The sequence below is a fragment of the Python bivittatus genome, unplaced genomic scaffold, assembly GCF_059951505.1.
Source record: "Python bivittatus isolate LINGU-HERP-01145 unplaced genomic scaffold, Pbiv_v1 ctg000780_np1212, whole genome shotgun sequence".
NCBI lineage: Eukaryota > Metazoa > Chordata > Lepidosauria > Squamata > Pythonidae > Python > Python bivittatus.
Window position 1 is genome coordinate 3,872,969 of NW_028277108.1, and position 26,999 is coordinate 3,899,967.

The following is a 26,999-nucleotide window of genomic DNA, read 5'->3' on the forward strand; positions in this document are numbered from 1 at the left end:
ATGAACAAATCCTAATCAGCTGTTGCTCTATGTGTTGCTGTTGTTGCCTTTGTGATGATAGTGCTAGCAGTGGTTGCATCCCTCTTAGTCCTCCATTTTCTCCCAAGTGAGGGCAGCCATGGTGGTAAGTCCCTGGTCATCTTATATCAATATTGCAATATCAGGGGGATAGTAATGCTCATGAAGTTATTCTCAATTGCACTTGAGGGATTTCTTACAAGGATGGGATTGAAATGATTTTGGTCCATTCATTTTCCCTCACAGGACTTTTCTCAGAGTGTTCATATCCCCATATGCTCACGAAAAAAGGGTGGGATTACAATGAAGGAAAATACTGGGACAGGAGATATGGAAGAAAGGGTGGTCCTGGGGAAAAGTCGAAGAGGATTAAATGGCTGGCATTAATACTCAAATTGCATTTCTTTCCTGGCTGCTTCTGGGGATGATGGTCATATTGCCAACTGCCAGATAAAGGAGAATAATGGAAGAGAATGTCTGTAGCTCAGGGTTGAACTGTGGAGTTCTTGGTGCTCTCTGGGCTTGGTTGTTTGCTTGCAGACATTTCATTACCCGACTAGGGCACTGTCAGGTTCAGCCCAAAGAACTCCATGTTGCGTTTATTAGCTTCACCTCAAAACAGAAATCTCTCCAGACTGAACCTAAGTTCCCAAGCCAGCAAGCCACAACACCGTGAATTCCTTAGGGTGGTGCCAGTCTCATCTTCTTAAACTTCCCATGCTCCTGTTGAGGGCTAAGGAAATGGTTATCTCCCTGAGCATGACCTTCAAAACACCATTCCATCACAGGCACTGAGGCACTGAGCACTGATGAAGTTACCTAGTCAAACAGCCAATTCAGAGTGCACCAAAGATTCCACAGAAAAAGGAGATATTTAAATGCTGTGGTTGAACATGGAGGACTGGTTCAGGGTCTTGTAGTCTGTCAACAGGTATGCATACAGCAAGCCAAGGGACATATAATGGGGAAAAGAGGAGAAAAAGAAGGAGAAACTAAGCTAGATTAAAAAAAGAAGCAAGGCATGGTAGGGTGCCCTGAAACGTTGTGCGTGAAGAGCTCAAAACTAATGATATCATGGCTTTTTCTTCTAAAAATGGCACTGTTTGGACTTCTCCCTTGACTCCTTGGAGTTCTCTGTTCTTCCTGCCCAAAGGAGAGCAAGAACTGGGACAGTGTCTTGGACATTTCCTTCCTTACTGACCTCTCTGGGGTCTATTAAGAATGGTGAGAGACAGACGTCATTATAATCTCCCATTCCATCATTGATTCCGTTGCGAATCAAACTCTGTCTGGGAAACAGGAAATACAATTTTCAGAAAACAAAGGTACCCTCTTTGAGGGTACCAAACCTGACATACTTTTGGAATCTAAATATTGCCCCTCACAAGGTGGTTATTGCAGTCACCACTGCTGAAATCTTCCATCATGAGGGAACAGACTTCTCATCCTGAACGCGCTGTGCTCTCAAGGCAGTTTCATTTCATTGGACTCATTTTGGACTCCTCAAGCAGCATTCTTTCAACCATGTAAAGCTAGGTTTAAGAACTTAGATATGGTTTTCAATTCCAAATTCTGCACTGCCCCGCTTCTGCGTTGGAAGGAGTGCCCAATTCTTCTATATGTGTTTTTCAGGTGTTTATCCTCTATTTTCTAAAGAGGGTTACTTACTTGGTGTTGGTCGGGCAGATTGTACTGGTCCTGTAGCTGAAGTACCTTTCGTGAGTATTTGCCTGGACTCGACAGCTCACAGCCTACTTACACTAACCATTTAATATACTACCCAAACTCCTGCCTATTCTGTTCAGAGTCCCCCCCTTGACCCTGTTCTGTCAAGCTCTCATCCAAGCATGGAGCCATGGGCCTCATGCCTTCTGCTCTCTTACAATGGGACAGGAGGCTTCTTCTTCAGTCCCTGTCTACCCCATGAAACCCTTTCCCCTCCAGTCCTATAATATTCCCACTCTGGTCCTCTGAACTGCCTTCTTTCCAATCCTCTATATCACAGCAAGTTAAAGCTCCCAGCCAGGACCACTTCCTTCTCCTCTGGCTTCTACCTTTTCCTATTCTTCTTCTTCCATTGTTAGTCCTTCAAGGTAGCGCAAACATGGAGAACGACAATGAATACTAGCTCCCCTCTTCTGCTGGTAACTCTGCCAAGGTCATTCCCACATACCATTACCTTCATTCCAACTTTTTTCTACAACTACCGTAGATTCCTTCTCAAGATTCGCTTCGGAAAACTATACCAATAAGTCAATAATAATGAAATGCACTCCTCCGCCTACCTTTGGGCCCCTACTCTGAAGGAGTGTGACCATCAGGGATCACAAGGTCTTCTGCGTTGCTTCCCCAGTTTTTGGAACAGCATTTCTCCCAAGCTTAAACTGGCAACAACCCTGTGGGGGTTTAAGAAAGCTTGGCTGTTCCAAAAGGCCTTTGGGGTTGAGATGAGTAGATCTCCTCTTATAGTAAGATGAGAGCTTATATGAGTTTGCTTGTTGCTCCTTGGTACAGGCTGATGGTATGACGTGAAAGAGTAATTCTTGTTCCCATATTTATCGAACAATATGAGTACAGAATGTAAGTAATTATATCGCTATATTTTCATTTTTTTTAACTTAGCAAATTAGAGTCAGTCACTGCTGAAGCAGTTTCTAATGTTAAGTAAATGAATAAATAATAAAATCTTGTGTTCCACTGTAGATGGGCTATGGCAGTCCAGATCAGACTGGTAAAGGCATAATCTCACGACAATATTGTAGAAGTTTCATCCTTGCTGAGCGAAAGAATAACACCAAACGAGTAGTCTTTGCTGTTGCTGAGATAGGAATGATGTCTCAAAGAGTGAGGCTAGAGGTAAGTAGGGAATGACCTGACTGGATATTTTATTTCCTTTTTGCTTTGTATGAGCTGAAGTATACCAACACGCCTTAACCACAGTGATGCTGTGATACTTACTTAAAGATTTAGGACATTGTGTGGCTAACGGTTATATACTTTGGGATGATGTAAGTATCCTTGGGATTTGAGGAATGGAGCTGGATTTCACCAATAGGCACTGTACATAAAATGGTTTTTCATTGACCATATAATGTCCAAAATCAAGAAAGAAAACAGAAAGTGAGAAAAGAGCAACAGTAACCCTTAGGAAAAAACCCAAACAGATATACTTGAATGCCACACTAGTAGAAACTTAGGAATTAAAAGATAGATCCTTAATTTTATTCCAGTTCTACATGTAGACCATCAGATATCAGTTCATAGAGGGAGCTGGCTTCCGTTTTCTGGCCATGCTTTCTGTGTTATGGATTATTTCATGTATTTAATTCATCACTGCAGATAATCCTCAGGTTAAATCCTGCTCCCGAAACCCAGCATTGTAATTAAGACAGCCTTTCTTCAGCTGGCTTAGAAGGGGTGGATCATAATCCCAACATCCCCAGGCATGGTTTAGAATTTTCCCTACAGAAACCTTGATAAGTGCACACAGGTGCATGTCTTTAAAGTGCCTTAGCACACTTTCTCTGGGTATGTGTTTATACTCACATAGTGCTAATTCTCAACATTGAATGTCTTCAGAAATACCCTTCTCCTTGTTCTATAGGAAAGATTTATATAAAAGTAAAATCTAACAACGTAAGAGAATATATTTCTTGCAAACCTTCTTTAAGGTAATGAAACAGTTAAAAGATAAATATGGAGATCTCTACAAACACGACAATGTTATATTGAGTGGAACTCATACTCATTCTGCACCTGGAGGCTATTTCCAAGAAACCCTCCTTCTGATAGCAAGTAGAGGACTTATAAAGCCATCACTAACTGCCATTATCAATGGGATCCTAAAGGTAAGACCACATCCAATCTAGTATTTTAACTGCATGTAATGATACCTTTTGAGGTTGAAAGAGATTCTCATCCTCCTTTGGACATTGCTCCAAGAAGACAGCTTCTTTCTCCACAGCCTCGAGACACTGGGAAAGTATCCACTGTAGTAACCTGGAAGATAAATTGGATTGTAATGGGAAAACAATCCAGTTACAAAGTTTTCTAAAATCTTATCTCATCCAAGAGCTCTAGAAGGATCTTGCTTTCTGTAGGAGGGGGGCAGCTAAAACCTTGACCCTGCCCTATCAAGGGCAGGATGCGGTAGGGGGATCCAGAAGGTAGCAACATAGACAAGGTTAAAAATGAAGAGTTAGATGTGCTGTTCCTTCATTGTCTATATAAAGTTCAGGGATTAACCTCTAACTGTCCTTGGGTAATCTCCAAGAAAGCTAAGGAGGATTGCATCTGGTTAGTAGTGGGATGGGAGATCACTGGGAAATTCCAGAAAGGGTGAAAAAGCCTCAAAAGGAGAAGGCAATGGTCAACAACATTTGTAGTGTTGTGAGGAAAACTACATGGAAGTTCCCCTGTTGTCACCAGGAGCTGAGCTCAACTTGAAGGAGTCTTTACCTTTTTCAACAGATGCATTTGTTTCTTTTGATTCATTTAGCACAATTACTACATAGATAAATAAGGTTCTGAATGTGTTCAATTCAGTGAGAGTTTTTTTGCATTAAATACATATAAGATTGTGATGTTCATAGTCCATTGCAGGCTGATATCTGATTGTACTACCTGATCCTCATCTGAGTGATATCTAGTGGCATAAATAGGATTTGTTTAGATTTACCTCTGTGATAGGATGCAGCCTGTCTGTATCATTACTTTGAACTATGATTTTCTTCCTTTCTTGTATTATCAACTGTTCAGTCCATGCTTCCCATTCTATGTTGCAAAACAGGAGTGCTCGGGCAGCCATCCTTTGGCTTGGCAGGGCAGGGTGTGGCTTCATCCGAGGTTGGGGTTCTCCCCTGCATTCTCACAGCCTCTTCTCTTTGCCCATGAGAAAATCTGCCAGGAGAGGATCTGTAAGATTTTCAGGGGCACAGGACTCTTTGTTGTGATGATTTTCTGTTAGGTAACTAGTCTTGTGCTAACTCTTCATTAGCAAAAAAGCCAGATACAAATCAAAGTGTCTCAATCTCCATCTTTTTATCCCTATTTTCTAATTTTCAGAGTATTGAGATGGCCCATCAAAATATGGTGAAAGGACACATTTTTATCAATACAGGTTGGGCAGAGAACTGCCAGATCAACAGAAGTCCTTTTTCTTACCTTCAGAATCCAGACTCTGAAAGACGCAGGTAAAGGGGGGAAAGTCTGGAGCCATTTTCATTAATTGTAATGGAAGCATTGTGGGTCTTATAATTCAGCTAAGTATTTATATCCTCACAACCATGGATTAAGATTCACTTGCTCTAAGCCAGCATTTCTCCACTTTAGCAAGTTTAAGCTGTATGGACTTGAGCTCCCGGAATTCCCTCCCGCATGTTGAAATCCACACAGCTTAAAGTCACCAAGGTTAAGAAACATTGCCCTAAGCAGTTATTTGTACATTTGTTTGTTTAGACCTTGCTCAAAAAAAAACAGAATCCTACAGGTGTTTTATAGGAGCCGTACCTGGAATACTATGACTTATTGTTTTGTTCATTTTTCACCCTATTCCTGTTTTATGCCCTATACTTGTTCTGCACCAACTCCTAATAGTTGGATTGGTTGTGGCCAATAACATAGGGCTGTGCGTGTCAGAGTCCAAAGTATCATGCGGCACAACTTGTTAGGCAGGCAGGCTGTCGGAAGGGAACTAGGTGGGCTTTATTTTCAGCGCACAATTTGTAGACGCCATTTGATAGTTGTAGCTGTTGCAGCGGCCCCACAGTCATGTGATCGCAATTCAGGTGCTCAGCAACTGGCTCGCAATTACTATGTCACAGCATCCCACTGTCATGTGGTTGCCATTCGCAACCTTCCCTGCCAGCTTCCAACAAGCAAAATCAACGGGGAAGCCGGCAGGAGTTTGCAAATGGTGATCACGTGACTGCGGGACGCTGAAACCATCTAGGATTTGCTTAAGGATGGCAACTGGGACTGCTGGAACTGCCATTGTAAGTCAGTGTGATCACGTGATGTTGTGCCTTACAACTGGGTTGCTTAGCAACGGAGTTCCCCATCCCAATTACCATCAGTAAGCGAGGACTACCTGTACTAACCAACTCTGCTTTTAGTTAATACAATGCATCCATTCCTTATATAAAAGTGAACAACAGCAAGGTATTAAAACTTTTGGCCAGAAGAGCAATGATAATAAATAACCCAACCTTATCTGTGAGAACCAGTTGTTCAGCCCTTTGGGACAAGGAACAATGTGCATACACAGAGACTGATATCCTACTGCTAACCAATCTTCAGATGTTAATCTTGTAGAAAAAGAAAACTAAAAGCAACTGGGGGAAGATCATTTTTCCCCCATTTGAAAGTTTCATATTTGCTGACTCAGTTTCACATGACCGAATTTTCACACAAATAACAAGGAAGTTCACTCTCATCAGTAATTAATATAGTATTAATGTTATATATTGAATGTTCCCAGAAGAGCCACTTTAAATGGACATACAACATGTGCATGACTGCACACAAGCAGTCAGCTCTGCATTCCTGCATATCACAATTAAAACTTTGGGACTTCCTTGTACATTAACTGCCTGTTATTAGCCTTATCCTCCCTATGCATGGCCAGTATCAGGAGGCAAATATCGAAGGCCTGAAGTTGCGTCATGATTTCCTGATGCCTGTTGCGTCTTTTGCCAACATTGCAGTTTGTGTCAGAGAGCTCTGCCTCTGCTCTATCAATGGAAACAGAAAGGCCATTTGGCAGTCCTTGGGCAACCAACACTAGTTCTAGAGTGGGAGGAGGCAAGTGTTTGAGGGCTGGTGGGCACTTTTGGAATTGGGTTGCTGTTCTTAAAATATGACACAGCTTGTGACCCTCTCCAGAATTATTCAAGTGGTGTTTCACTGAGGTTTCGTGCCGTGAGCAAGCTGAGCTTTCTCTTCTGCCTGCTCAGTTAGGGCTGAGAGAACCTCACAGGTGCAGCAGAAACACCATTTCTAGTCTTTGGGGCTTGTAGACAGAATGAAAACAAAAAATCATGACAGACAGTACACACGGAGGCATCGGAAAGCCGCCCTGTTCTGGCTTCCCTTCTGGTTGCTGTTCCTCCTTTCCTCCTTTCCTCCTTTCATGGTTGGTTTTCCCCAACTGTTGTTCCTCCTTTCCTCCTTTCCTCCTTTCATGGTTGGTTTTCCCCAATTGCTTTCCAAAATGCATTCATGCCCAGAAGGAGAGGACTAGATATTTAGAAGGTGCTATCTCTTTTCTCCTTCTTCCACTCCCTTTCGGGCTCTTTCTGGGCCATTCATTTATTTATTCTTTTTAAACCACCTGAAACGTATGTCATTCAGCAGTTTACAGAAAACAAAACATCCATGGTATAATAGTGGTATAATAGATATAAATATAGCCATAAAGCATTATTAATTGAAAAACCAGAGCAATATAAAAATGGAATTTGGCACATATCCGACAAGGCCTTTTTACAGCAGAACAGTAGTGTTGTATAACCTCCATGACATTCGAAGTGTATATATGGATGAATGTACAAGAGACCTTTCCAAGGAACTGCGTCCTATGTAATCTATCTGTTAAATATTTGCTTCTGACTCCACAATTAAATAGTCCAGTTGCTGTGAAAGTTTCTCTTTTCTCCATCCCTTCCCCGCCCCCTCCCTCCCCCCATGGTTGTCCAGGTATTCATCAAACACAGACAAACAAATGATGGTGCTGAAAATGGTTGCAGATAATGGCCAAGAGATTGGAATGTTTAGGTGAGAATTCCTTTGAAAACAGTAAGGGATCCTTCCCAGGCAGGCTGTATCCATTGTATTTCCAGCAGGGCAATTACATGATTTCTTTAGTTATAGCCGACAAATATAGGAGCTCAAGAAGATTGGTATATTGAGGTAGGTTGGGATGAGGGAGAGAGTGACTGGCCCAAAGTCAACCTGCGAGCTTAATGGTCAAAAGTAGCCTAGAACCTTGGTCTTCCTGCTTCAAGTCCAACACTTTTCTACTACTTCATATTTGGTCTGATGTGTTGGTGAAGATGAAGTTAGTGGTGGGTAAACTGGTGGGTGAAGGAAAGAAAGTATGGCAGAAGAGAGAGATGCTGACTTGTGGGGTGAAGAACAAAGGAAGGAAAATAAGAGCATACCCAAGGAAATTCCAGATTGGCGTCCTCCACAGGTATTGAAACTGCAACTCCGGTTTTATTTGGTTCTTTAAATGGTAACTAAGCTGAATCTGATGCTGTAAGTTTATTTAACATCATGATTTTAAGATGAACTTGCTGACATTAATGGCTGGAGAAATCATTACATTGTCTTGAGAACTTTGTGCATTTCCATTATATCTGGTGTGCCAGTTGCAGCCATTCTTGGATCATTAGATCTTGCTCATGGGCACTCATATCCTAATCACCTCCCAGGTGGATTACTATAAAGCACTATAAATGAGGCTGCCTTTGAAGAACATCTGGAAGCTACAGCTGGTGTAAAATGTTGGCCCAGGCAGTGATGGATGTGCCCAAATATATTTGGGTGATCTGTCTGCTGCAGGAGCTCCATTGTTTGCGAGTGGTCTTCTGGGTGAGATCCAAGATGTTAGTCGTGACCTTTAAAGTCCTATATGGCTCTTATCCAGGGTACCTCAGAAACCATATCCTCTGGCATTCATCTATCCATCCAACCAGATCTCAACGATCAATGATCTCCAGGCCCCAACCGTGCAGGATTGTTATCTGAGAGGGCCTCCGAAGCAGGCTTTTTCCATCAGTGCCCATTCTCTGGAACTCCCTCCCAATGAAATTTCTGCCACTTCATCCCTCCTGTACTTCAGGAAACTTATAAAAATGTTCTCTTCTGGCCTGCACAGGAGAAGGAGGCTTTACCATATGCAGGTGGGGTCTGAAGGATGCATGGCTAATTTATATGGGATAGATAGATACTTTCCCAACAGTTTTCCTCTTTTGATTATTTACTAGCTGGTTTGCCATTCACCCCGTCAGTATGAACAACACCAACCGTTTAGTAAGTAGTGACAACATTGGCTATGCAGCTTATCTCTTTGAACAAGAGAAAAATGAAGGATACCTTCCAGGAAAGGTAAGACAACTCATGGGCATCATTGCATGTAACACAGTAAGCTGTGTCACCCTTCTCCTGAATTCAACTAGTCCAATGTGGTTGGCAGTGACAGACAGGTGCCCAGAGTTTCAGACAGCAAATCTTCCATTGCTATGTGAAATGGTTGGGATTCAAACCTGGGACCTTTCCCACGCAATGCATGGAATCCTAACCCCAAACTATCACTCCCAATTAAGATTTTAACAATATTTAAAATTTTATTAGTACTTTAGCTTTTACCGGTATTATGAACTTCAGCTGTGCTACTCTCCAGAAGCATTGCAACTTCAATTCCTAGAATTCCACTTTCTATTGGCCAAGAAATATGGGGACTGTAGTCCCAATACAGTTGGGAGCCTAAGGTGAGGGGCCTAAATTGGAGAAGGCAGAGCAATGAAATGTGTTCCTTTCTGCAGTTGGCAGGAGAAATGTGGGACAGGAGCCCACTCTCCTAGGGTTCCAGAAAGCCATAAATTCTGGTTCTGTCCCCGGGCCGGAGGTTGATGTGTTTGTGGGTGTGGTTTGATTTGTAACTTTGGTTGTTTTGGTCCAGGCTGCCTGTGGGGTTGTATGTTTTAACTGTTTTTATTGTTTTTGTGTCTTTGAAGCCGCCCAGAATTTATTGGAGTGGGTAGCTATAAGAAGTTTAAATAAATAAATAATAATAACAAAGCATGGCATAGTAATGAAATGAAATAAATACAAGAAAGCAAACTTTCATCTCCATTTCTCATTCCTTTGAATGAGAAATCATCTTTAAATATGAAATATAAACATGTACTTTATTTAAATATAAAATACCCCCAACCCCACAAAACACCAATGAACCTGCACGATTAATGCTGTGGTATCAGTGGGAGTCACTGACGTGATTTTCTTCCCCTTCAGGGTCCGTATGTAGCAGCTTTTGCAGCCTCCAACCTGGGTGATGTGTCTCCAAATACAAAAGGCCCACATTGCATCAACACAGGAGAGCCATGTGAAAACATGGGCAGTTACTGCCCCATAGGTGGGGTAAGTGTTAGACCTGGATCGAAGGAGTGAGTGTTTTGTGGTTGAAATCACACTGGGTTTTAGACGCCTCCCTCTTATATTCCAGAGGCCAACGATACTCAGGATGAAAAGTACAAGAACATTATAAATAAAACTCCAACCAGACTGTCTTTCAAAGAGAGCATCTCGTTCCTTTGATTTCAATTTACGTAGTAGATTACTCTTTGAATTGCTGAGGATGGTCTAGGTGCCCATTAACAAATGTTAAAAATAATCATTCCATTGCTGCCTTTGGTTACAGCATAACCCTCTGATTGTTGGGTAAGAGTACTCATTCATGCCAGGCTTTGAAAGAACATTTGGTTCCTTCTCATTACTCTGCTGTGCCTACTGTAATAGAGAGCCAGTTTTGTTTATTGGTTAAGGCATCAGTCCAGAAACCGGGATACCATGAGTTCTGGTCTCACCTTAGGGACAAAGCCAGCTGGGTGACCTTGCGCCAGTCACTCTCTCTCTGTCAGGCTCAGCCCAAGAACAACGACGAGACAGTCCACTCCAATATGGTTTCTTTATTTTGTTGTTGTTCAGTCGTTAAGTCGTGTCTGACTCTTCATGAACCCATGAACCATATCGCGTCAGGCCTTCCTGTCCTTCACTGCCTCCCTGAATTGGCTCAGTTTCATGCTCATTGCTTTAGTGATGCTATCTAACCATCTCATCCTCTGCCGTCCTCTTCTCCTTTTGCCTTCAATCTTTCCCAGCATCAGGGCCTTTTCCAAAGAGTCCTCTCTTCGCATTAGGTGACCAAAGTATCTGAGCTTGAGCTTCAGTATCAATCCTTCCAATGAGCAATCAGGGTTGATTTTCTTTAAGATTGACTGGTTTGACCTCCTAGCAGTCCAGGGGACTCTTAAGAGTCTTCTCCAGCACCACAGTTCAAAGTCATCAATTATTCCGCGCTCGGCCTTCTTTATGGTCCAGCTCTCACAGCCATACATTACTACTGGAAAAACCATAGCTTGACTATGCGGATCTTTGTCGGCAAGGTGATATCTCTGCTTTTTAATATGCTATCTAGGTTTGCCATAGCTTTGCTCCCAAGGAGCAAGCGTCTTTTAATTTCATGGCTGCAGTCTCCGTCTGCGGTGATCTTGGAGCCCAAATAAATGAAGTGTCTTACTGCTTCCATTTCTACACCTTCTATTTGCCAGGAATTGATGGGTCCGGATGCCATGATCTTAGTTTTTTAATGTTGAGTTTTAAGCCAGCTTTTGCACTCACCCTCATCAAGAGGCTCTTTAGTTCTTCTTCAGTTTCTGCCATTAGGGTGGTATCATCTGCATATCTGAGGTTGTTGATGTTTCTCCCTGCAATCTTAATTCTGGCTTGTGATTCTTCCAGCCTGGCATTTCTCATGATGTACTCTGCATATAAGTTAAATAAGCAGGGTGACAGTATACAGCCTTGTTGTACTCCTTTCCCTATTTTGAACCAATCGGTTGTTCCATGACTGGTTCTAACTGTTGCTTCTTGGCCCGCATACAGATTTCTCAGGAGACAGGTAAGATGGTCTGGTACCCCCATCTCTTTAAGAATTTGCCACAGTTTGTTTTGATCCACATAATCAAAGGCTTTTGCAAAGTCAATGAAACAGAAGTAGATGTTTTTCTGGAACTCTTGTGCTTTCTCCATGATCCAGCAAATGTTGGCAATTTGATCTCTAGTTCCTCTGCCTCTTCAAAACACAGCTTGTACATCTGGTAGTTCTCGGTTCACATACTGCTGAAGCCTAGCTTGTAGGATGTTGAGCATGACCTTGCTAGCATGTGAAATGAGTGCAACTGTGCGATAGTTTGAGCAGTCTTTATTTGTTATATTCCTTTATTAGCTTGCTCCTAATAGACAGAATCTCACCAGACTAAACCTCTGCTAAAGCAACTAGTGGACATACCCCGTGAGACTCCAGGGAGGGGCTGTCCTCATCCTCTTTGCCTTCCCACGTTCCTGCTGTGGACTGAGAAAGAGCTTGCTCTGGAATGTTCCCCCTCCCTCCTGATAACCTTGATCCTCCATTCCACTACCCTCCTTGCTCATGCCATCTATTATACTCTCAGCCCAACCCAAACTAGGAGATTCTGAGTTCTAGTCCCGCCTTAGGCACAAAGCCAGCTGGGTGACCTTGGCCAGTCACTCTCTCTCAGTCCAACCCACCTCACAGGGTTGGTGTTGTGGGGAAAAAGGAGCCAGGTGTAGTAGGTATATTCTGTGACTTGAGTTACGTATAAAAAGGCAGTATAAAAATCAAATAATCATAATAATAGGCCAAATTAGAGCTAAGCTGGACAATTCCAGATATAGGAGACAAGAGGCAGAAATAAGTCTGCCAAGAGGGATTCCTTTGAGGTGGGCCAGATCAAGAAGAAGATATCCTAAAGGGATTCCAGGAGCACATCTTCATTGTAGGTATATTAACAGAATCTCAAAGGCCTGTCAAAACCTTCCCTGCCCCATTTTTAAGGACAAGAAGTCAAGGCAGGATAGTTGGGAATCTCTTTCGCACACTTTCTACTGTCCCAGGACTAAACAACAGTTTTGCCTCTCCCACTACCTTCTCAAGGCCACAGCGACACTCAGCACAGCTAGGTTCTTAAGTTAAATCAAAATATTGAAGTAGGGAAGGGTTACATTGTTAGCACATTTTAAAAATGTGCCAGCAACAGATGTACTGGAAGGGCAGTATAAGAAAAATCCCAAATGAAGATGGCTCTGTCGACTGAGATGAGTTTTATAGCCACCACATCCCATTTTCTTTTATGCCGTATTCTCTATCAGGCATCCATATACTGTATATATAATTCCAGGAATAGTGAGTGTTCTGTCTTCAGTACCTTTTAACAGATCAGAATGCTTAATTTCTCCAAATGTCTCTACATTCCGCAATATGGTCTGTAGAATACAGACACAATTGACTGTATGGAATAATATTAATGTTATATTGCTGTCAGTTTTAGTAATTTTATTAATTTTCTGATTTATATGGTTTTGCGCTTTGACCATAATACTTTACAGAACTGGTACTATAATGCTAGTTTTTATGTATAGGGTTTGCTTTATAGCTTGACTTTTCAATTGATTAACTAATTTTAATTAATTAATATGGCATTTATTTTTAATTGTTTGTGGGTTTTGTTTTAATTGTGAGCCACCCAGACTCACCCATTGGGGGAGAAGGGCAGCATTCAAATTTAATAAATAAATAAATAAATAAATGTTACTGTTAAACTAGACAGCATTCCATGTGCCGTCACAAACTCATCATTCATCAATCGTTCTCACAGAATGATTGTGATGATGAGCTAGTCACCCTTGCTTGGCCTTTCTCATCCTCAGGAGTGGCCCATTGTTCTGAGGAGGCTACGTGAGAATGAAACCTTGGCAAGCACATTCTAGCTCCCCATTCCTCTTTGATACCTGCCCTAGTTCTAGCTACAGAATGACATGGCTGATAGGCCCTTGCTGGTCAATTCATTTCTTCTCCTCTTCATTAGAGAAATTGCTCTATAGGACCTAATGGAACATTCCTGAGAAAAGACCTCTCCCTCATCTCCTTTGGTCAAGTCAAGTCAAGTCCACCATGTCACAAGTCTGTCTATTTAAATTTCACTATTAACAAAAAAAAAAAAAAAAAAAAACAGCCCAGAGTTAATAGAAATTTTCCTTCAGGCAGTGTCCACCAATTATGACTTCTATCAGATGAAGGTTTTCTGGACTGCTCTTATTTCATTTACCTGCTGCAAATCCATACCACCATATTTCCCAAGAACTCACTGAATGCAGGAGTTGATCGACTGTTGCTGCATACAATACTTTGGCATGAATGGTGTTGTGCTGCTCGGTATGGCGTGTTTAATGAAAAACAAAAAAATTAAAAAACCACCCAAGTATTAGAGCTATATAAAATACACTGCCTGATTAGCAGCAAGTGAAAGGGAAATTGAAATGGGTTTATAATCAGGACTCAGAATAGAGGGAATAAAGATAAAATGGAAGGAAGGGGATGCAGAGATGAAGGCTGGTCAAGGACATGTGACTTTCCCCTTCTACTCTGTTGTTCTGAAACCCAATTTAGGCCAAGATGTGCATTGCTACAGGTCCTGGAGAAGACATGTTTGAGAGCACACAAATAATTGGGAGACAAATCTACTTGAAAGCAAAGGTAGGTCTAGAAACGTAAAATTCTTAGAAAAGATGGATGCTAGAGTTTGTCACTTTCCTTGATAACATGCCACCTTTCATTGCCTTTTAATTAGATTTTTTTTTTCTGTTTTTTAAAAAAACTTTATTTAACAACGGTACAGCATATACAGATATGCAAATATATATAGTTAGAGATTTAATTGGAATAATTTTTAACATAAAAATCAGTTGGTGTAAGGTGCCTAACAGACACTGAGAAAGTTGTCTACAGGCATCTGCATGAAGTTTAGATCCTTTTCCTATGAGGGCTTGGACCTAAAATTAGCTCAAACAGACTGTACGATTCAGGAAAGATATAAGCTAGTCTTCTGTTACTTGATTGTTCTTTAAATATGTTGAACTACAACTCCCATCACCTCCAACTAACATGCCCATTGGCGATAGGAGAAAGTTGACACATATCATAGCTTTTTTTCTAACATTATCTTATCTGGTTAGAGTTCTCACTTCCTAGCTAGTAGAATACCGTGAGTATATGAGCTACACTGAGGGAAGAGAAAAGACCTTCCCCTGTGACAAACAGTCTTACCCCTCTGTCAGGGTAAGATCATGGCTGGGGCTCTTTGTGCTGTATTTCATGTCTCCCCAACTTGCTAGCCTTGCTGAGGAACCGATGCCCATTATTGAACTGCAAATCATAGTAGCTTCTACCCGCAAGTCTAATGATGAGGGTCACTGGGAGTTGCAGTTCAGGAGGTCCAGGACCTTCCTACTACATATTCACACACAGACCCACACTTGAAATACACACATACACACACACACACACACAGTACACATGTATCAGCAGATTAGAGTGATGGTTGGTTCCCATTTGTATTTCAGGAAATATATATGAAGGCCTCCAAAGAGATTGATGGTCCCATCAGTTCAGCTCACCAATGGGTGGACATGAGTAACATCACTGTTCAGCTCAACTCTACTCATACGGTAGTGTACCTCCATTGCCATGTTCTAGGCAGACAATAACAATGTAGGACCATTTACAATGCAGACCTTAACTGTTTGCCATGCTTTTCCAAAGGGTAAAACATGTAAAGCAGCCTTGGGATACAGCTTTGCTGCAGGTACCATAGATGGACCAGGGATGTTCAATTTCACCCAAGGCAAGTGGAAAGAAATACCTACAGATTCTCTTTATTACTGTTACTCTTTCTATTACACAGCATTCCCCAAGCTACTACTCAGCTCTACTCTAGATGTGTTGGGACTGCAGTTTAAAAATAGATTTGCATCCTGCCTTGGCCCTGCAGTACACAGCAGCTGATTCTGACAAATTGGGAATCTTGTGTTCCAATATTTGAATATTTTTTCTTATTCAAATTCCATCAATCTCTTTGGGACCATCAATCTCTTTGGAGGCCTTCATATATATTTCCTGAAATACAAATGGGAACCAACCATCACTCTAATCTGCTGATACATGTGTACTGTGTGTGTGTATGTGTGTGTATGTGTGTATTTCAAGTGTGGGTCTGTGTGTGAACATGTGGTAGGGAGGTCCTGGACCTCCTGAACTGCAACTCCCAGTGACCCTCATCATTAGACTTGCGGGTAGAAGCTACTATGATTTGCAGTTCAACAATGGGCATCGGTTCCTCACCAAGGCTAGCAGGTTGGGGAGACATGAAATACAGCACAAAGAGCCCCAGCCATGATCTTACCCTGACAGAGGGGTAAGACTGTTCGTCACAGGGGAAGGTCTTTTCTCTTCCCTCAGTGTAGCTCATATACTTGGATAAGGGCTTGGCCCCTTATCCAAGAGATTGTAAAATGTAGAAATACTATTAACAGTTGGATATCACTCCTATGGGGCTGACTCTCCAGGCAAATGTGCCTGTCCAGGAGAAGCTCAGTTGTGTCTCCAACAACTATGAAGGTTGGGGCGATGCGTAGTAAGACAAGGCCTTTTCAGTAGCATCACCCAATTTACTTCCAGGTAGAACAAGGCTGGCTGCCTTCTTTCCCTGGTTTCAGCAGGCAGTAAAGCATTGCTCAACAGGGTGTCTTTCAAACTTTTATATCACCTCTGTGAAAAGGGCACAATGTAGGAATATCATCAACAAAACAAAACAAAATGAAATGAAATGAAATATATTAGCCCTGAATACAGCTAATATTAAAGATGGCTAGTTCTTATAAAATGGCATGGTAACCCATGTTTTGGCATATCAGCAAAGTTAATGAAGACAAATCATATTCCAGTTATTGGAAGTTATTCCCTTTTACAGTTTTTTCTTCACTGAATTTCAGTTAATTACTTAAGTATTTGATTAATTAATCATTAGGCCAAGCCCCACTGAGCTCGAGGACATCAAGACAGGAAAACCTCCGCAGATTACAATCAGGCATATTTAATGGTAATCTGTGCATAAATACAGAATCTTGGAAATTGTAAGAGGAATTTCCAGTCCTATTCATAAGGAGTTCATTAAGTCATTTTGAATGATCTGTAGCACTTCTTCCTGGATTTCTTGCCAGCTGGGCTAAGTTGCCTTTTATGAGATAAACCCCCAAATATCGTGTCCACTATCTCTTGGTTGTAGGTGTACTCCCTCTTTCATTCCTCTCCCAGGCTCCCACAACCTCTCTCACATCTGCACCTTATAAAATAATAGATGGCTGTAAGTAACAGGCATCCTTAACTTTACCGCTCAGTCCTCACCAGCAATCAGAACAAATGTTTTCCGGTTGTAAACATGTTTAGATGAGTCTCTTGCTTCTTTGTTTAAAGGCAATGGTGCTGAATCTAGAAATCTGTCAAATGCCCTTTGACAATGATAGATTCTATAAATTATACTGCCTTTAAAAAAAGTAAAAGGAACCAGAATGTGTGCCTTTAAGTTAGTCTTGTCTCCTGGCAACTCCTGCAGTTTTCTTGCCAACATTTTCAGAAATGGTTTGCCATCATCTTCTTCCTGGGGTTGAGAGAGAGGGCCTGGCCCAAACACCTCCTATGGCAGGACCGCGACTCACAGTCTCCCAGCTTCCTGTCCCCCATCTTTGACTACTACACCAAACTGGTTCTTCTTGAAAAAATGGCATTTGCTGTAACTACAGTGAGATCTTCTTAAACTTTTCATATTAATTCAATAATATATTTTAAAAGGGTGGGAAACATTCTATCGTCACGTACCTTTTTTTGACAGGCACTGTTGAAGGCCACCCATTCTGGGACGCGTTACGTGATGCATTGCATCGGCCGTCGGATGAATCGGTAGAATGCCAGAAACCTAAGCCTATTCTAATTCCTACAGGAGAGGTATGAGCCACCAGGTCCCACCGGGAGCAGGAAACTCATTGGTTAAACTGGTTATTGCATCAGAGTTCATTGCACTTAGCGGCCGCAAGAAGTTCAGCCCTTACTCAGATGTATTGTTTTGGAAAATATCATAGGAAGGTTAGAAAATTTTCTATAATTTAATAGGCTTCACTGTGATGATATGCCTCATGCCACAAAGGGAACAACTGTTGCCTTTTTTGAGGGGTGCATCGTGGGCTTTAGGGGACTCGGGGTGCAAAGGGAACTAGGGAACTTGGGGCAGGTTCTATGGCTCATTGAACAGGAATTGCTGTGCATGAATATACGTACAAGCAAGCAAGCAAAGAAATAGAAGAAAGAGGCGATGCCATTTCCTTTGATGCATTTCATACCTTACAGTCTTTAATTATCTTCCTGTGCAGAATCCTCCTCTGAGAAGGTTGCAGAAGAGTGGAAAGCCAAGCATAAATTCTTATGCCTCACAACACTTGGGTTTTGCATTTGACATTATATTAAAGCCAAAATCATGGTTTCTGAGAATAACCAGAAGACTGGCAAAATACTCCTACTTTCCTGTTCCTGTTCTCTCATTTTTTGGCCAAAAGCTGGCATCATCGTTGTCGTTATTGACATCATTATCATCATCTGGGGAATGGAAGCCATAAAAAATTTTTTAGTTTATTTTTTGGGTTTTCAGGGATTTAGGGTTCCAGATTTGTGGTGTTTTAGGTGAGCTGAACCTATCAAAGGATTTGTGCATCGTATTTCTGATGTTTTCTACTGGAAAACAGAATGGCATCCATCGTGGGGCTTGGTTTGAGAGTTCCCTGGTCTCAGATTGCCCTCCCCAGTCCTGATCTACCACAAGTCCCTTGAATGACATCAGAGAGACAATGTGGTTTTATTGTTGATATGATTTGACATTCGTTTGTGGAGTCAAAATGCAGGATAGAAATGCAAAATAATCAGGGCTTCACTGCAATGTTTATGTATGTATGTATGTATGTATGTATGTATGTATCGGAGTATGTATGTATGTATCGGAGGGGGATCCCACCAAAGGTTAGTGGGAGACGCTCCCCTGTAGGCAAAATGGATGCCCTGATATTTCTACAAGAAGGGGAAGGGAAAAGAACGCATATGCATACATATTCATATGATGATGCAGGCATACCTAAATGAGCAATGCTTCTCAAGTTAATCTCCATCCCTGTTCTTGTGTGCTATCTATAAGGAAAGCAATAATGTCAGAGAGGAAGAAACAAATTGGTTCAGGGTGCCAAATGCCAGGAAGAAGGCTTCCTCCCTTACGTTGCTATGGGGAGGTTTGGGATAAGGGGTTTACAATCAGCCTAGTTCACACCAGCTTCAAGGATCCTGAGCATTCCTTTATGTTTCAATTGTATTAAGGCGATCCCATTCATCTGAGGCCTCTAAAAACTTGCCTCTTTCACCCAAAGATTCACCCAAAGATATATTTTCCTCATAGTTAATGTATATTGTTGATATTGTTGACATTATTTAATATAATGGCTGTCCTGAGATTCCCTTTTCTTTCTTGAATTACCTAAGCTTACCAAGCCTTACCCATGGAATCCAAAAATAATTGATGTTCAGATGGTTACCATTGGATCTGCAGCTATCATGGCTCTTCCAGGAGAGTTTACGTATGAATTTATATACTGTATTTATAATATAATATCATTCATGTACATAGTTGGTATTTTATGGTTAACTCAAAAAAAAAGACAATACTCTACTTGTGTCCTATAAAATGAACAAGGGAAAATCAAAGTCAGTGATTGACATTTCAATATTCCTGACCTAATTTAAGTGGATTAAGATGCAGTCCACCACTTTCTTTGGTGAAAGTCCCACCCATTAAATTCAGTGGGTCTTGAGTAACATGTTCAAACCCTATTTAAAAAAATGTGACAAATTAATAATGACTCAACCATTTGGTTAGTTTCCATGGTTTTCTGTGGCATCAGAGCTGATAGGAAACTGTTTTTGTATTCTCTTGCTCAGAAGTATTAATCATTATCCTTCCAGTTTTCTTAAAATGAATTATCTAACAACCTCCTATGAGAATCTGTCAGCAACTCTGTAGAAGGATATGGAAACTGATACTACTTGTGTGTGTGTGTGTGTGTGTGTGTCTGTGTCTGTGTCTTCCAGGACAATGGCTGGACGAAGAGTCCGCGAAGCTGTGAAAAAAGTAAGTGGGCAGCTTTAGAATAAGAAAGGAAGGAGTGAGTGTTGGTAGAGAAACTCCTTGCAATGTTTAAAGCCAGGACTCACTCAGTTTGACAAAAGAGGCTTTCTCTTTGGAAGAGGTTGAGAAATTCTTACCAGTGGAGTGTGACATTCCTGCACATATTGGTGAGATGGCCAAGGAACATATATGAATATCTTGTTCTTCATTACATAGTTAGCTCACTAACAAATTGCAGTCGCCATGATTTTTTTTCCGTAGGAGCATTACTGTCACTGCAAAGAAAAAAAAACTTGCTGGAGAATTTCTCCTTCCCATGGAAAAAAAAAGGAGAAATCCTCTATCCAGCTTCTCTAGCCATGTTTACTGAGGAATTTCAAAAGGCTGCTGTGTGCAATTTAATTTTTGTATTATGATAACAATTTGTTCTTAATTTGGTTTATGATCGTTCACCACCCAGAATCACTTGTTGAGATGCATGGCCGTACAAACTAGATTGAATGAATGAATAAATAACTTAATGTGTACTCAACTTCTAGAATGAATGGATGAGCTTAGATGAACTTTCTTTTTTCTGGTTTCTCTATTTCTCCTTGACTTCATAACTGGGTTTGGGGTCCCTGATTCTTTTCAATCCTACTCCCTTACATCTTGGGACCTTTGCTTGGTATCTACGCTGTTTTCATTTAAATGGAAAGCCAAATATGTATTTCTTCCAAGCTCTTTATTAAATACATGGCTGTTTTACTCTCTGGCAGCTTTCTTTGGGGAGCGGGGTACTTTGTAGACATTAATTTAATAGCATTTTGTAATTATTTTAGGATGGGCTATTACATTTCAATGTGTTTCTGTTTGCAATTCTGGTCAGTGATTGTTATCAAAATATTCTATTCTACTCTAATGATTTTAGGGCTGCATCTTTGACTTCATATTCTGGTTTTTTTCTAAATTGCTAGTTGTGGTAGAAATCTTGAAGACGTGAATAAATGCTCTGTTTGTGCTCTGAATTCAGATTCATTTTTTGTTTGTTTCTTTTTTTATTTTTGTTTTAAACACTGTTCTTCTGTTTCATAGGAATTTGAAATTCAAGGGAAAGCAGGAATGGATATTATTCTTTCAGGATTGTGCAACGTTTACACCCATTATATAGCTACTTATGAAGAATATCAGGTAATTAACTGGTAACATTCTTAATACAAAATATGTAGCATGTATGGGTTGTGGCTACGGTCTGTATAAAATTTAGTCTTCTGTTAGGATCTTGAAACTATCATGAATTCATAGATCTTCGTGTCTCACTTTGCAGGTTCAACGGTATGAAGGAGCATCCACCATTTTTGGACCACACACGCTTTCTGCTTATATACATTTATTTCAAGGTCTGGCCAAAGCTATTGCTACGGTAAGAACAAATTGCAAACATGCATTGTTAAAAAACTGATATCTGTGACACTTTATATTTGTGGAAATAGAAGTGCAAAATGGAAACGAAAAATAGAAGTGAGGATTCAGAAGAGGATACAGAAATCCTGAACAAGATCTCTCAGCTCTGCATAGTAGAACTTCTTTATTATATAATCCCTCTCCCTTTTTCCTTTGCTCTATTTCTTGGTTAAGGTTAACACACCTTTCCTTCCAAACTGAATTACATTTGTTTCAGGGTACCACTCAGGATTTACCAAGTCTTCCAGAGCCACCCTGCTTAAATATAACACACCTGAATCTTTTGCCCCTTATTTTTGACGCAAAGCCACTTGGTCGGAAGTACGGCGATGTACTACAAGATGTTCAGCTAACATACAAAGTGGTAGGTATACTTCTTTTTCACAGAATGGTGCAGCACTGAGGGCATTAGATTAGGATTAGGATTAAGAAACCTTAAGTGCCTTTGGAACAGACCTATCTCTCAACCTAGCCTCTTTTTTTATATGAAATTTATACCGCCTTTTCAGATGATAAAAGCAGTCATGGCATTTACAAGAATAAAATAAAGTGCAAAATATAAATATGACAATAAAATGAAAATAAGGATCACATCTTTTCTGCCGTGGCACCCACTCTAAGGAATATTCTGCCTGTAGAAATTAGGATGGCCCCGGTCCTGCTGGCCTTTCATAAGGCCTTAAAGACCAGGTTCTGGGCCTAGCTGCTGTGTTGGGCAACAGTGGGATTGCCAAATACTTTTCAAGAATATTCCACAAAGGATATGTTTCAATAGTAAATCAGCCTATAACCAAGGCGTAAATAACTTGTTGCCGAGTCCAACCAGCTCAGGAAGGCACACCACCCATAGTTATGCAACTGCTATGGGCAAATCTATCCTAGGGGAGAGTCAAGATGTAGATTGCTCTTTTGGGGTGAGTTCATCCTCATCTAAAACAAGTCTCCTCTCAGTCCCTAAATTCACTTTTCCTTTTATCAGTAGCACCTCAACTTTGCCTCATTCTTTTCAGCCTATTCTCTCTCTTCCGACCCTTTATTGATATTAGGCACGGTTCAAGAGTACTGACTGCTTCCTTGGACTTAGAAGAGTATGGAGCATAGCACAGCATAGGGGCAAGCATTCTGATGGCCCTCCATTCCAAAACTGTGAAGGGTCCCTCTCCCCAGTGATTTCATGCAGTTCTTAAATAACATAGGAGACAGGACGTCATCGGTCAGCGTTCTAGGCATTGAACAGTAGTCTCCCTGCATCACCTTCTAAACATATCCCAAGAAGAAGGATCCAACCCAATGCAAATCAGCATCTCCAACCATATCAGAGGGACCAGAAAGTTATTGTGACTGAGGGTATCAAATGCTACTGAGATATTCAGGACAATTAGTAGGATTGAACTCCTCCACTGAATATAATTTCCAGTGTAGGCCATTCACAGACGCAACCAAAGCAGTCTCGGTACCATGGTCTAGATGAAGCCCAACTGAAATGGGTCCAGAAAATCAGCTTCATCCAAATGCATCTGGAACTGTGAGGCCATAACTTCCTCAATCACCTAACCAAGACAGGAATATTTGAGAGTAATTGATAATTACAGAAGTAAGGATGGTTTTCCAGTAGAAGTCCTCCTCCTTTAATCGGGTAGGAACCTATCCCTCACTCAAGGATCATTTCTATGCTGCTGATCCCTAATGGTACGTCTCAAGCCCAGGCTGCATAGGTGAAGCTGTCAGTGTATTGACCTGGTGTCTGGAGGCTGTTCAGCCTGGTGGGGAAGAATACTCAGTCGTGATGATGGAGTCGCTGTGGCTATTTGGACCCCCTAGGTCTGGGATGTTTTTACCTTTGGTCTTGGATAGGGCTGCACTTCTCCATTCAAGACTAATGCGTAATTTGAGGTTCCTCCTGGACTCACAGCTGCTGCTCCAGGAGTACTGGAGCCTCCGACAGCCTCCAACCAATGAGTCAATACATTATGCCCTTTCATTGATAGTTAAGGAGGGTTTGTTTTTCTTCCATTTTGAAGCTCTGAACACTGATGTAGATATTTGCAGTGGTACTAGAAAGTTTCTAGCACTAAAGATGTTCCTACTCTTTAAAGAACTGCCTAGTAGAATATGATCCTGCACACATGTACACACATCGCCTTACCCATTTGTATTTTAAGAGTTGAACAGCCACAGTACAACACCCAGGGAAGCTGCTCATTTTGAACACAAGGTAATCTCTGAAGGTCAAGAGCCTTGTGCTATAACAGTATGGATTAGCTTCTGCCATGTATATGACTTAAGGCTCATTTTCTCAAAACTCATTCCGACTCTTTCACCTAGGGGGAGGCTGCTGAAGTGCATTTTATAGGTGCAAATCCAAGGAATTCTGCAAAGTATATGGTAAGACAAGAACTTGGAAAGATTATTGAGAAGAATTGAGTGGGTCGTTCGATTCCCTGCACTTAACTAAGTAATTCTGAGATGTAATATCTATTTATTGTCTGTCTGTCTGTCTGTCTGTCTGTCTGTCTCTGTCTATCTGTCTGTCTGTCTGTCTGTCTGTCTATCTATCTATCTATCTATCTATCTGTCTGTCTGTCTGTCTGTCTGTCTGTCTGTCTATCTGTCTATCTGTCTATCTGTCTATCTGTCTATCTGTCTCATTTATAATCGTAACTGCAAATAAGGAGAGGGAAGATAGGGAAGAGGAAACAAATGAACAGAAGAAACATAATCGTGAAAGAGGTTTAAACAATAAAGCATTAGGTGACCCAGAGAGATCCTCTGATCATATCCGACACATATCCGTAATTGATAGTCCCTGGGAAGCTTGTTTCATGTCTCTATCGCTGTATTATTCTTTCCAGACCACTTTTACTTTCCTGACAGTAGAGAAATATCACAACGTTTCTAAAAGTTGGCAAGTGCTGCAGGATGATGCCTCATGGGATACCCGGTAAGGAATCCTCTCCAGACTTTATGTATTTCAGCAGATATTCACACTGGGCTACATTTTCCAAACACAGATGCACGCTATCGTCTGACGTTGCTTAGGTCTTTTTGAAAGATTGCAACCGTGCAGGGAGGTCAAAATCAGGACCAGGAGCTGCACGGAAAGAGGTGTAAAGCTTGCTTTTATTGCATGGCATCTCTGAGATGTTCCTTCTCTGGTCAAATAATATTGCAGGTAGAGAATTGTGGCAGGACTAGTGTTTGGGAGGAATGGTTTAAAATTTTCTATGTGCACTTTGAACCAGTACAATCATAGGGTCTGCCAAAAGATATCTATTGATAGACTCTACCGATGTGCTCTAGTGTTGATTTCTAGAGGAGGGAAGAAACAAACTGTGCCCAGACAAACATTGCGTAGGTAAGACCTGATGTTGATTCTTTAAGCTGGAGGCTGTTCCAGTTCATCGGTGAGCTTTGAGGATGATACGGTGAGATGTTGAGTTATGTAAATATTATAATTCAGCCACTTAGGTCATTGACGTCTGACTTAATCTTTCATTTGCACATATTATGACATTAAAGGCCTTGGTCACAATGAAAGATCACTTGCCAGGTTTTCTTTTCTTTTTTCTTTTTACTCTTCCTGAAGGGATTGGCTTTGGAAAGCCAAGGCAGGTAGTGTTCCTCCCTTCCCCACAATGAACGAATTCCTACTGGTGGGCTATAATCCAGCATGTCCTTACCCATAATGCTAGATTATAATGTGGTTTCTTTGCTTTTGTTCTTGACTTTCATCACCACCGTATCACTGTGTTCTAGCAGTGAAGGTGTTCATGAGAACTGGACAGAACCACATCGAAGTCCACCTTCAGCTATAGAACTTTTATGAGAAATCCTCCTTTTCTGTCCCACAGAACTTGCTGAATCTTCTTTCATTCTACGGTCATCTGAATTTGAAAAGGGACGAATTTCTAGAACAATTTCTAGACAATGCCTGTTTCCTCTCCAGTATTCCACTATGGAAAGCGGGGCTGTTCTATAGCCCCTTTCATTCATGAAACTCCTTTTCCCATCAGGTTCATCTGGAGGAAAGGCATGTGGGGCCAAAGTACATCTATAATAGAATGGCGCATCCCAAAGACCACTGAACCAGGAAAATACAGAATGCGGTATTTTGGACACAGCAAAGAATTCCTTAATTCGGTCCAGGCCTTTAATGGGACATCTTCAACATTTGAAGTTTCTAATTGACAATTTCCTATTGGAAAGCATCAAGTTGCCACTTTCAGCTTGAAGAAAGGATGATTTCATAGCCCCTCTCTGACCCATTGAGACTTTGCAGGTTGCTGTAACAGAATGGAAAATTTACTACCGGTGGGGGTTGCGTGCAGCCTGCAGTTCCCAGTACTATCAAATTTTGGAAACTCATTTTGTTTGCATACCACTAAGAATTTGTTTTCTGATCTTCTAAGATCCTCTGATCTTAGTTGTGATGAAACCGATGAAGGAACACAATCAGTTTATGTATAAATTGTTTAGCTGTGTTTGTAAATGGATTCAGGAAACCCTTTGGTTTCTAAAGGAAGGATCAGACAGCAAAATAATCTGTTTTATCAAGCAACAGTGAAAAGTTGAAGTGACAAGAATATCAAAGATTCATAATTCAGAAACCAGAACTGTGTCCATGCAATTGGATATCTTCAGTGAGGCTAATACTGTTGAGGTGATCCTGAACAAAATGCCCTACAGATTGTTACACATTTACCTACACACATAAACGCATTCGGGGCATACCATCCAATACTTAGTCAATCCTCCTTCCCTCCTATCTCTCTTACACATTTAAAACTTGTTTAGAAGAGTTTGGGTAAGCTGCTGGGTAAAACATCCTCAACTGGAGGGAGAGGAAGAGGAGGAGGACAAGCCCTCTGCCATTTTTAAAAAATTTTTAATATATGCAAAGCTGAATTTAGGTTCCTAGTCCTGCCCAGCCTTAGCAATACTGCTGGAGTTCCTGACAGAGTAACTTCCAAATTCTCTTGCAGATCAGATTATATATTCAATACTTGAACTAGAGACTTTGCATAGATTTCCGCCAAGCCAATGGTATTTGGTACAGACGTGAGCAAGAATGGCAAACACTCCCAGGGATAAAGTGGATGTAGGACAAAAATCCACATGCTACAATAAAATTGATAGTTCTTAACGTGCCGCAAGATTCTTAGTTGTTTTTGCTGCAACGAGCAAATATAACTACCTCTTTGAAATGTACAAATAGGACATTTGAAATCACACAGACCACCTTTTTGTTTAAAATGATTCACAGCGACCTCTGAATTACCATGATACTCCAAAGGATTTGGATGAAACCAGTTGGGGCCACTGCTCATTGGGATAGCGTGGGAATAAATCTAGGCAGTGTTGGCAGCCCCACAGTGTGGTTTCTCAATTAAGCCTTAATAGATTACTTGACTGCTCTACCCTTTAAAATGACTTCTCAGCACCTTCTTAATAATCTGGGATCAGCTTCTGGCATCCTTCCTTCTTTGTCACATGCCAAAAGTAATCACAGAGTCACATGACACCATTGGGAAGTCCTCAAGGCAGTTGATTAAAGGTGTGATTGCAGTTCCTACCTCTGTAGAAACAGGATTTCCCAGTGCAGTTAATATAACCATATCTGGAAAGTGTTTATTGCATTGAATAAGCAGTAATGTGTTATTCACCCCTGGGCAGTACAGAGAA

At 41.1% G+C, this 26,999-nt stretch overlaps 1 protein-coding gene and 1 pseudogene across 1 annotated transcript in view; one reads left to right on the top strand and one right to left on the bottom strand.

Annotated features, from left to right (window-relative positions):
* LOC148214008 (putative neutral ceramidase C) lies at nucleotides 1-25,570 on the top strand (annotated as a pseudogene).
* The window catches only part of LOC103050614 (monocarboxylate transporter 12-like), a 61,880-nt gene that overhangs the window by 19,700 nt on the left and 15,181 nt on the right, over nucleotides 1-26,999 (bottom strand). The gene's annotated exons all lie outside the window — the stretch shown is intronic.